Source organism: Azolla caroliniana, unplaced genomic scaffold (genome assembly GCF_043228905.1).
Source record: "Azolla caroliniana isolate FFs.n. ecotype wild unplaced genomic scaffold, voAzoCaro1.0.p SCAF_4, whole genome shotgun sequence".
NCBI classification, from domain to species: domain Eukaryota; kingdom Viridiplantae; phylum Streptophyta; class Polypodiopsida; order Salviniales; family Salviniaceae; genus Azolla; species Azolla caroliniana.
Window position 1 is genome coordinate 18,782,376 of NW_028230439.1, and position 11,239 is coordinate 18,793,614.

At 44.7% G+C, this 11,239-nt stretch overlaps 1 long non-coding RNA gene and 1 pseudogene across 2 annotated transcripts; both read right to left on the reverse strand.

The window, feature by feature from the left end:
- Positions 1 to 1,367: 1,367 nt before the first annotated feature.
- Positions 1,368 to 2,925, reverse strand: LOC147865233 (uncharacterized; annotated as a pseudogene).
- A 429-nt stretch (positions 2,926 to 3,354) lies between these two features.
- LOC147865234 (uncharacterized) lies at positions 3,355 to 5,332 on the reverse strand. 2 transcript variants are annotated; one of them, XR_015529634.1, is made up of 4 exons: positions 5,266 to 5,332; positions 4,450 to 4,576; positions 4,234 to 4,302; positions 3,355 to 4,111 (listed from the first exon to the last, which is right to left on the reverse strand). It is a non-coding gene; the product is annotated as an uncharacterized LOC147865234 (long non-coding RNA). The 2 variants fall into 2 exon arrangements; XR_015529635.1 differs by lacking the exon at positions 4,234 to 4,302.
- Between the last annotated feature and the right edge of the window lie 5,907 nt (positions 5,333 to 11,239).

Below are 11,239 nucleotides of genomic sequence, written 5' to 3' on the forward strand. Positions count from 1 at the left end.
TATTTCGAAAAATAGTGAGGCTCAAATATCAAGACAACTCCAACATGGCGGAGCATATGAATGCTTTCCAAGGTTTGATAAACCAAACGACGTCATTAGAAGTAACTCTAGCCGAAGAGGTACTTGCTTTGTGGTTGCTTGTATCCCTTCCGGATAGTTAGGAGACAGTAGTTGTCATGATGGGCAACGCTAGATCGGAAGGGAAGAACTTATCCCTGGCAAGAGTGAAGTCAAGCTTGCTGAATGAAGAAGCTCGTCGGAAGGACGGGGAGTCCGGAACCGACCCGAAGGCCTTAGTTATGGAGAGCACCATGTGAAGTATTGTTTGAGAGAGAAGGAATATATTTGGATGGAATGTGGTACAATCTTGTTCAATCACCATCAAAGTGACCAATGGACCATGGGCATCAAAACATGACTACATTTCACTAGTGTTCTTTCTTAATCTCCTTTGGATATTGAATATAGAGGAGAAACATTGTCAACGACTTTATGCTCAATTGATGTGTTAACCTAACCAAGTCTGATTCAACTCTCAAACCTTGAGTGGCAAAGTAGGAAGGTCTTTGTGTGATGCTCCATCATGCACTTATGCAGGGTCATATTGTGGTAATGAGGTATGCCTATCTTGTGGCCCTTGCCCAAAATTGTAACTAGCATATATGTTTGAACAACAAAATTAACGAACACATCCCTCTTTTTCACAAAGGAAAGGGCAAACACTCCGTCACCATTGTACCCTCTAGCATTGGATGAGGATTGCCTAAGAAAAAGGATATCAATGTGGTATCTTCATCATGCACCAATGCATGATCATTGTCATAGTAATGAATAGTTGATTTTGTAAATTTTTAGTGTTTGAATGGCAAAATCAGCCAATTGGGAGCCCTCTTTGTCAAGGAAAGGATGGATCACTCATGCACAAACGTTAACATGATCATTGAGGGGAATTTACCTACCTTGTGTGCCTTGGCTAGACTTGCAAATGGCTAATGTTTGGATGGGGAAAAAATGTTTTGAAGTAGTCTGTACGATAAAAGAAAATATAGTAAGTTGAACCAAAACGATGAGAAGAATTACAAGATAGCTTAAATAGAATCGAGAGATCATTCGATTTCAATGGGGACATTTTTAGCTAGGAACCGAGGTTTGGGATGGGCATGCTACAAACTTGAAAAAGAGGGTAACACAGAAAATTATACTCTTATGTGGTTCATATGTCCAACATACAACTTCTAAAACTCGGATAGGCAATTTTATTAAACCGGGAGTACTACAAGTTTTACACATTAAGGTGGGTGTGACAACATGTGTTCCATATTGCCTCATGGAAGGGAATATGTATAGATACATTTCCATACTACTACTAATTTATGTTCCGCATGCCAGGAGTGGAGTGCCGCACAGCCCGGCATTGCCTTTGTATGAAGAGACGTCGAACGTGGTAAATGGCGCGATTTGCGGGATTTTGCCAGAGAGATGGTTGTATGACACGTTGAAGCCTAGTAGGGAGGTTAAGCGAGAGAAGGTGGATGGGATCGATCCCTCGAGCTTGTTTCGGTCAAGTTCTACGAATTTGAGTGATGTGAGTTTGGTGAAGGAAGACCGGATATGTCCGGAGAACCGATTGTTGCTGAGGTCGAGGCTCTGGAAGTAGTCTGGGAGCCGATGTCAGAAGGGATGGAGCCTGTGAGTGCATTTTTAGCTAGATTGATGGAAGGGGTTAGGTCCTTGGAGAGTCTCTTGGTATTGGCTCTCGGGAAGCCGCGGGCAAGCCATGCCCCCAAGCCGTAGCCGGAGAAGCCACAATCGTTGAGGTCTACTTGGGCGAGCTGCGGTGCGGTGAGGAGTCCGGTCACATTCCCGAGGCTGCCGATGGGATTGTTTCCAAGATCGACAGATTATAGGTTCTTGAGGTTGGAGAGGTTGTGGGGAAGGCCGGTGATCAGGTTGTTCTCGAGGTAAAGGAAAGTGAGGGTGATGAGGCCCCCGGGCGCGTTGAAGGAGTCGGGGATGCGGCCGGAGAACTTGTTGAACCCGAGATCGGCAGTGCCGAGGTTGGAGAGGCAGCTGAAGGAGGCCGGGATTGCTCCCCTGATCTTGTTATTGTAAATGCGAAGGTGTTGGAGGCTCTTCATGTTACCAATGGACGAAGGGAGCGACCCCGAGAGGGAGTTGAAGGAGACATCGAGCATCTGGAGGCTGGTGAGGCCGCCGAAGGATTCCGGGATGGATCCCGCGAAGCCACCCGAAGAGGAGGTGGAGGCGGAGAGGCAGAGCTTGATGAGGTGGGAGAGGTTCCCTAGGGAAGGGGGGAGAGTTCCGGTGAAGAAATTCTCGTCGAGCTCGAGGATCTGGAGGGAGGAGAGGGAGCCAAGGGATGGGGGGAGGGGCCCCTGGAGGGAGGATTGGGCGAGATCGAGGCTCACAATGAGCCCCGTGATGCCGTCACAAGTCACTCCTTTCCACCAGCAACAATTGGGCTGTTTGGCCGACCATGTCGTGAGAGCATGTTTGGGGTCCCCCGTGATTGCCGCCTTTGTTGGAAATTATAAGGAAAATAATACGAAGTAATAATAACTAAATTATAAAACAATAAAATAATAAAATAATAAAAATAAACAGTTATGATTGTTACGAACAGTCACTTTTGTAAAAGACACATTCGTTCTATAAAACTAAATATACACGCCTCTCTACAGGCAGAGAGGAACCATAATTTTTATCTATCTGTCTCTGTCTCTATATCTTTTTATCTCTCCCTGTCTTTGTTTTCAACATGGTATCAGAGCAGGTTCCTTCTTTCTAGGTGACACCAAAATTCTCTCCACAGAAAACAACAGATAATATAATAGGCTAGAACTTTAGCCTCTTCTAAGACCTGCACAATCTTGTATTTTAAACAAACAAATCTCTCACAGCCATGGATCAAGCAACGCCTTCCTCACCCCAAAACTTTATGTATAGAAAAACTACAATTAGCAAATTGAATAATACAAACTATAGAGTTTGGAGTAGCAAAATGACTCTCCTTTTCAAACAACTGAAATTATGGGTAGTAGTTGAAGGCAAAGAAACACAACCCAACACATTAAACCCGAACTACCCCGAATGGGAAGAAAAAGATCTAGCAGCAAAGTTGGAAATCATGTCAAACTTGGAGGATCAACAAGCCGACACAATCAGAAATTGCAGCACTGCAAACGCCATGTGGATCGACTTGAAGAACGAATTCGAACCAACTACAGATGGAAACCAGGTCATGACTCTAAACTCATTAGTCATTTTAAAAATGCACGAAGAAGATGAAATGAATGCATTTATAAACTCATGGAAACGCTTCTTTTATGTCTCATGTCTGGGGTAGAAATCGAGTCAAAGTTGCAAAGGCTTCTTTTATTAGGTGCACTACCACCATCTTGGAGCACTTTTGTGACCACCCAAAACTTCAATACAAACACAACTCTCATTGACCTAATTAATTGTATACGACAAGAAGAAGCCATGAAAAAGGCACGTCGACCTGAACAAACACAACACACATCAGCAATGATAGCATACCGTGGAAAACAACCCTATCAAAACCAAAGAACAGAATATAGGCCTAGAAACTATCTTGACAATTCTAGACCACAAGTTGGAGGCATCAGATTCTCACAAATTTTTTGCACCATTTGTAATAAATCTGGACACACAAACAATCAATGTAGGTTCAGACAAATGAAAAATAAACAATCATATCAACGACCTAGATCTCGAGTAGAAGTCCACCTAGTTGAAGAAATTTCAGAAAATGAGTCATACCCAACTGAAACAAATAGTGAGGAAAATGATGATGGTTATGATGATCTCTTGCAAGTTTTCCTTGCGGAAGATTCAACTCCAGAAATCAATACAAAACAACAACCAAACAACACTTGGTACTTCGATACTGGTGCCACCCATCACATGACAAATAATAAACAATCTATTAGAAACTACAACTCCTTACCCGTACCAATCCCTGTTGTGTTTGGTAATAATGGCAGCCTAAATGCCTTAGGAAAAGGAGACGTAAGCTTTCTCCTACAAGACAATCAACTCCTCACAGTAGACAATGTCTATTTTGTTCCTGGAATCACGAAAAATCTATTATCAGTTTCTCAAGCAACCAAAAATGGTACCTCCATAAAATTTGAAGAAACATATGCACAAATTAAGCATAAGTCACCAAATGGACAGAAAATAAAGTACATTTGTAGGCGCCTTGATAAAGGGCTTTATCGCATTCCATGTCCACCAACACATGCAGACATAGAAGCACTTTATGCATCCACAAAAGAAAACCATGATCTTAGCATCTTATGGCATCATAGACTTGCACATATAAATTTACAAGCCATTAAAACTCTACAATCAAAAAACATGGTTATTGGTCTCCCTAAAGATCAATTCACAACTTCTCTAGACCTCTGCGAAGGGTGTCTTCTTGGGAAGATGCCTCATCACTCTTTTCCACTACGACAAAGTAGAAGTCGATTCCCATTGCAATTAGTCCAAAGTGATCTCTGTGGCCCTTTCCCGACACCGTCAATAACTGGATCACATTACTTCATCAGTTTCATAGATGTCTATAGTAGATTCACTATTATTACATTTCTTAAGACAAAAAAACCAAGCACTTAAAAATTACTCAATATTAGCTGAAAATATAGCTAAAAGCAAAATACAATTTCTACAAACTGATGGAGGCGGCGAATACAATTCCAATGCCCTCATGGATTTTTGCAAATCCAAAGGAATTCACCACCGAAAATAAACACCACAAACTCCTCAACAAAATGGTATTGCAGAAAGAAAAAATTGTAGCTTACTAAATGCTACCCGTAGCATGCTAAATGCCGCAAACCTAGAGCCAAAATTTTGGGAGGAAGCGGTTGCAACCGCTTGTTACATTCAAAACAGAATTTATCACCGCTCGATTGGACTACATACACCTTTTGAAATGTGGTATGGTCACAAACCTCATTTACAAGACCTTAAAATATTCGGATGTATTGCTTTCGCTTGTGTACCAGAAAACAAAAGAAAGGTGTTAAATGCAAGAGCACAAAAATCCATCTTCGTTGGATATGGAGACACACACGGTTACAAGGCCTACCGACTCTACAACCCAGCTACCAACAAATTTTTCTTCAGTCGAAGCGTTATCTTCAACGAATTTGACATCCTAAAAAATCAAAACCAAAAATCAAAAAATTCAGAAATCCTAATTAACAAACTTACTGCAGAAAATGGTGCACCTCCCGAGCCAACCAACAACACCATCCAATGGTGCCTTCCATCTGGCCGTCCATCAATCACTGATGGAACTCCCACACCTTCACAAGTCTCCTTTAATCTACTACCATCATCTTCAGAAGCCACGTCGGGCAACATTCCACCGCCAAACAGAGATCACGGCACAACCAACCACACTCCCGTTGTGTTCCCCACACATGCCGCTCCACCACCGTCGTCTCCTGAAGCCGCCTCAAGTAGCATTCGATCTCCAAACAGAGATCGCGCCATCACTATGAACCACACTCCTGTAGTTGCGGAGCATACAAATGTTGCCTCTCCTCAATGCCATAGTTTTTCTCCTTCTATCCCACATAATACATTAATGTCTCCTAGCCAAACATTAAGACCTAACACTTCCCCATTAGACACTCCACCCACGTATGACACTTATAACATAGACATGACATCCCCAAGACGCCTTAGAAGACTTTCCGACATCTACAGAGAGCTAGATGAATAAGAGTGTCATTTTAGCGACCTCGACCCTAGCAACATTGGTATTTTGGATAAATCTGGCCTTGATGAAGTACCCACAAAAATTGACTATGAAGAGCCTACAACCGTAGAAGAAGCTCTCCAAAGCTCAAATGCAGAAAATTGGATTACTGCCATGAAAAATGAAATGCACTCTCTTACAAAAAATGAAACATGGTGTCTAGTGCAAAAACCTCAAAATCGCACAATTATTACATGCAAGTGGGTACTTCGAATTAAGCGAGACTCGCATGGAAATCCCATTCGATTTAAAGCACGCTTGGTTGCTCGAGGCTTCGCACAAGTACCCGGAATAGACTTCACAGAAACCTTCAGTCCCACACTTCGAATAACATCTTTTCGACTACTTGTGGCCATCGCCGCTGCTCAAAAGCTCGAACTTCATCACTTGGATGTTCAAACCGCTTTCCTTCATGGTGATCTTGAAGAAGAAGTCTATATGAAGCAACCTCCCTACTTCGAGAATACAAAGTTTCCAACACACGTTTGCAAACTAAAGAAGTCCATTTATGGCTTACGACAATCACCTCGAGCATGGTACTATCGTCTCCATATATTCTTAATCAAATGTGGATATAATAGACTTAAAAGTGAACCAAACATCTATTTTAGAAAATTAGCATCTAACTTTATCATACTAGGGGTCTATGTAGATGATTTTCCCCTCCTCTCAAATTCTCTATCTTATTTAAATTTTTGCAAACAAGAACTAAAATCAACATTTCCTATCACCGATCTTGGACCCATGACCTATTTTCTAGGAATAGAAGAAAAAAGAAATACAACACTAGGACAAATATCACTCTCACAATCTCGGTACATTGATAATATTCTAAAACGTTTTGACATGGAACACTGCAAACCCATCTCTACACCACTTCCTACCACACTTAAGTTGTCCATTGAAGATAGCCCAAAATCACCCATAGAAGAAACCGAAATGAAAAACATTCCCTACAGATAAGTAATAGGGTCCATACGATATCTAGTAAGTAGCACCAGACCAGATCTATGCTTTAACACCGGACTACTATCACGTTTTATGACTAACCCCGGTCCTAAACATTGGTAAGCACTTAAAAGAATTCTTAGATATCTTAAACATACTAAACACTTGTGTCTTATTTATCAATCCACGCATTCGGAATCGATCCAACCAAAATTGTGCGGATGGGCAAACCCCTCAACTCCTCTTCATGGTTGGTGCGATTCCGACTGGGGGGGGGATGTGGATGACCGAAAATCTACAAGTGGCTATGTTGACACCTTTGCCGGAGGAGCGATCGCGTGGAGGTCGAAGAAACAATCTACAGTTTCACTATCTTCAACAGAAGCAGAATATGTTGCTGCCACTCTAGCTGCAAAAGAAGGAATCTGGTTGAAAGCTATATTGGAGGAAATTAATCTTTCTAAAGAAAAACCAATAGAAATTTACTGCGACAACCAATCTTGCATAAAGCTCGCAATCAATCCACGAATGAGCGACAATATAAGACATATATCATTCAAGCACCATTTTCTAAGGGACCTAATTGAAGAGAAGAAAATAAATTTGAAGTTCACTCCATCAACCTCCATGTGGGCAGACTTCTTAACAAAGTCGGTGCCAAACCATAAACACGTACAATGTTGCAAGAACATTGGGCTTCTCAACTTCACCAACATTGAAGACAAAGATATGGAATTTTGATTATTTTCCTTAGGGGGGAGTGTTGGAAATTATAAGGAAAATAATATGAAGTAATAATAACTAAATTATAAAACAATAAAATAATAAAATAATAAAAATAAACAGTTATGACTATTACGAACAGTCACTTTTGTAAAAGACACATTCGTTCTATAAAGCTAAATATACACGCCTCTCTATAGGCAGAGAGGAACCATAATTTTTATCTATCTGTCTCTGTCTCTATATCTTTTTATCTCTCCCTGTCTCTGTTTTCAATAGCCTTGAATCGAAGCAATGCTTGGCGGTCTCCGGGAAAGCACACGGTGGTATTAGTGACGGGTGCAGCTACAATGAGGCTTTCATCCTCATCGGCACCACAGTCAAGGGGATCAACATCACAGAGGCCGGCATTTGGGTGTTGTCCAGAGGACAGAAATGTAAAATTAGGAAATTAGCAAACGCCGAGTCCGAGTATCACGGGCCATCGATGGCTCGGCGGTGTATTAGGGGAAATGTTATTTAAACGAGGAGCAGTACCTCAGAGAGGGAGAGAAGAAAACTATACGCGGAAGCACTAGCTTAGTCATTCGTAATTAGATCAACTCGTAAGGTCACCGGCCATAGGCCGTGTTCTGTAATCTTTTCTGTCATAGTAATATATCTGATTTGTGCCTATTTTTGCTGCATGAGTCTGTGCTTTGATCCATACCTATGAGTTTTACGCCGCCACGTCTATCAAGACCTCGCTAGTGTTTTCTCTCTGAGCCTTGTATCTCTCTCGACGCCTCTGTTACGAGCCTTCACGTACCACGCCCTTGAAGACCGATAGACGCAGATCTATCGAAGGTGTTCACCCAAAGGAACGGGTAACACAATTTGGCATGCCCGGTTACAACTGTGAGTGCACAGCGAACTTCGTTGAAGGTAACCACCAGCCGCCGTTACGGCGCCCTCTCGCACCACGAGGTCTTGGCCACCCGCTCGACGCCCTGAGCCAGTCGAAGGAACTTCCGACTCGGCGGTCACTGACCAATCCTTTCCCGATCAATCGGGGGCTTGTCCAGTGCAATCCTCGCCACCGGACACTCAATCGCGAGTTGATTCACCACCAGAACCCCCGTTGAGCCCTCCGGAGGTCAATCAATCGGAACTAAACCCTTTTTCGGTGCTACCAGAAGAACCACAGTACGACATCATGCCGTACCCATACCCATGATATACCGACGGACCAGACGCGGAGTCACACGTCCGTGCCTTCATATCCATGTGGCAGGTTAACCACTCCACGCACCGCCTCACGCCGGCCGAAATCGATGCCTCGAAGATTGCCGAGTTCACACTCTCCCTCGATGGACCGGCCGCACGATGGTACTCTCGCCTCGAAATAGGAGAGGCCACCACTTTCCAAATCGTGCGCACAAAGTTCCTTGAACTTTTTCATCGCGAGGTGCCTAAAAGGGAACTGCTCTGGCAATTCTTCTCTATATGCCAGGAACCGCACGAAACGGTCGCGCAGTTCACGATCCGGTTCTAGGATCTCTACAGACAAGTGGTCGATGATGTCTCGGCACAACATATACCAGACACTTTCCTATCCAGTTTACGAGAGCCTCTACGAACGACTCTCGCACTTACAAATTTCGCCAACCATACTATCGAACAAGTCATAGCGCGCGTTCTCGCCCTCGATCGGAACTAGCACGGCATGGCCTTCTCGATGACATCCTTGCAAAACGCTCTTCCCCAAGAGGACAATCACTTTCGCCAAGCCCTCCAATGCACTGCGTGTTCAGGATCAGGGCACCTGGCCCTCGAATGTCCCCACCGACCACAGTGTCTGATCTGTCAATCTCGAGCTCACACGATCGAGCAGTGCGAATATAATATGCTGAACCGCACAACAACGGCACCGGTCCGCCAGATCGAGCCACGAAATACATACTCTCGGCAGGACGAGCGATATATCTACCGAGACCAGGATAACGACCAACCACGATCCCCGGATCGATGGCGTCGAGACGATGACTACCAACGTGATAACCTCCGTGATTATTATCGCGATGACCGGCACGACGATTATGCTCGATACGATGACGATCGCGATGATCGGTATGACCGAAGGAACTCACGCATTGATCGGCGAAACGGCAACCGCAACACACGCAACAATAGAAGACCTAATCACAATCGCCGACGGGACGCTCCTCAACATGACCAGCGCAACTCCCACGCACCTCGGAACAACCCACCACCAAATGAGACCGAGAATCAACAACAACAGCTTCTAAACACAGACCGAGCGGACACCAGCAGCTAAGCCAACGTGACATCTTTTAAATGTAATCAACCAGGCCACTACGCCACGCAATGTCCGACAACCAACCGTGGCAAGGCACCCGTGGTGAACAGTATCATGGCCGATGTTCAAACGGTCACTACCCGGAGTAAAGCGCAGACTACTCAGTGGCAAATCCAGGATGACGTACGATAGGCAGGAAAAGAATGGGTCGACACGACCAATAAAAATAATGCCATACGCATGCAAACTGACATGAGGGACGGGCCCAATGAAGTACCACAAACCTCGGCACCATCCACGTCGTCGTCGGATGACCAGCTATGGGATGTTCTTACCAACTCCCGCATCTCGCTGCCCCTACATAAACTGCTACCACTCATGCCGAGATTTCGGGACACCCTGGCGGCACTCCAGGCCAATACTAAGGCCGTGACACCACTGGTACACCTCACCGAAGCAGGAACCGGTCCACCACTCATGGATTCTCAAAACCCAACCGTGCGAATCATCATTAAGGGACAAGACCTGCACGGATGCATCATCGACGGCGGATCCGGCGTAACATGATCAACATTGGCAGCGCAACATGATCTCGTTCCGAAGAGGGAAGACAAAAGTTCGAATCATCACTGAAGAACGAGTCCCTGTCGCCCTCAACACTTCACCGTTATACGCGGAAGGGGTCCATATGCTCGACGGGTTGGCCGATGAGGAGGTCGATGACTTCCTAGAGGATCATCCCACGATCATCCCTCTCTTCAAAATCAATGCCTTATCAACCATCGAGCCATCTAAAGACGAGGAAGTCACGGAGGAGTCACCACCCTAGGATGAACCAGATGCAACCACAATTGCCGAGCTACGTCATGCTCAGGAGGCTTTCGAACGCGAACTCGCCATTTCACAACAAGTGAAAGCATCAACCTTGGAAACAATAAACCTCGGTTCGGACGAGAATCCCCGTACGGTACAAATTGCCAATAATCTACCAACCGCTGAACGGGCATGCCTCGTAAAATTACTCACCGACTACCAGGATGTTTTCGCTTGGTCTTACACCGATATGAAGGGGCTAGATCCTCAATACTACCAACATCAAATTCACATCTTACCCGACACTCGGCCGGTTCAACAGAGGCGCTACAGGATGAACCCCAACTACGCCGCTAAAGTCAAAGAGGAAATTGACAAACTACTCCGAGTGGGCTTCATTCGCCCTGTTAAACGGGCTACATGGTTGAGCCCGATCGTAGTGGTCCCAAAGAAGAACGGAAAAATCCGCGTCTGCGTCGACTATCGGAAGCTTAACGCGGCAACAGTCACCGACGGTTTCCCTCTCCCATTCACGGATAGCGTCCTCGACACGGTAGCCGGCCACGAATTCTACAGTTTCCTCGACGGGTTCAGCGGCTATAACCAGATAAGAATGCACCCGGAGGATCAGGAGAAAA